Here is a 1,228-nt window from a genome sequence, read left to right as displayed (position 1 = left end):
TTGCTTTGCAGATGATTGAAAACTGGTCCTTTGGTTACAAAAATAATCTGAAATTGTTTTCAAAAACAACAATAATCAGTTTGGCTGCCAAGACATCAGCATATCAATGGGTAAAATCCGAAAAGAAATTCTTAGAAAAAATAAAGAAGCAGAAAATTTTTATTACATACCAAGTGAGTTATTACATACCAAGTAAGTTTTTATTACATACCAAGTGAGGAGAAAAATGTAATTAAAAAAAAGACATTTTAATCTACAAGAATCATTATCATGCCACTTTTGATGAATTTGTAAAGAATCAATTTGAAATATGGGTGGTTCAGATAAAAGATGACAATTGGCAAGATGTAAATTGTACTTGTCTTTATTTCTTCAAAAATTACTCCTGTAAGCATTCAGTAGGAATAGCAGTTCGTTTGAAACTGTACAATCCACCTCCTGAAGCCAAAAATATTCAAATGCACCAAAAAAGAAAGCCAGGTTGTCCAAAAAAAGCTCAAAAAGCCTTGCTGATTCAGTGAATAATTCCTGATGGTTATCTGTAACCCGGATCTAAATCTATTGGATAAAGTATAAAGGTTATGTAAAACTTCGTTCAGAAGAAGTTAATGTGTTTATGTGAAGTTTAAATATCAATCTTCAAGTCAAATAAAACTATGTTTGGTGAAAACATTCGTTTAATTCAAAATAAATTATAGTTTCAAAATCTATTTAACACTTTTTTTTTTACTGAAAAACAAAAATTTTCTACTTGGAAGTTTGAATACCGAAAAATAACTTTACTGATAAAAAACTGATTTCTTACCGCAAATAATTTTCTGGAAAAAAGTTGTTAATCTACCGGAAAAATTTTTTTTTTTTACTGGAAATAAGTTACTGGAAAAAAAAAGACTTTTACCGGGAAAATATAAGTTTAATACATAAGACTTTATTGACAGTTATAATTTTTTTTCAGAATAATCATAAAAGCATTTATGAGATTTATGAATAATAAGTTTTGTTTGGATAGGACCTTGGGTCTTCTTTAACATCGTCAATAAAAAGAAAAGTTAAACTTTTTTTTTTGGTTGATTCCTACCAACCAAAGTAAAGAAATAAACTGTTTAAACTATAATTCATGGTAATATAAAAAAAGTTGTTGTGCACATGACCAAGTTAACTTATTTTAAATCTCATCAATTAAAACATTTTTTTTATACTTTAAATATTATCTCAAAAAGGTTCTTTC

Source organism: Hydra vulgaris, chromosome 01 (genome assembly GCF_038396675.1).
Source record: "Hydra vulgaris chromosome 01, alternate assembly HydraT2T_AEP".
Taxonomy (NCBI): domain Eukaryota; kingdom Metazoa; phylum Cnidaria; class Hydrozoa; order Anthoathecata; family Hydridae; genus Hydra; species Hydra vulgaris.
Note: the sequence above shows the minus strand (reverse complement) of the source record.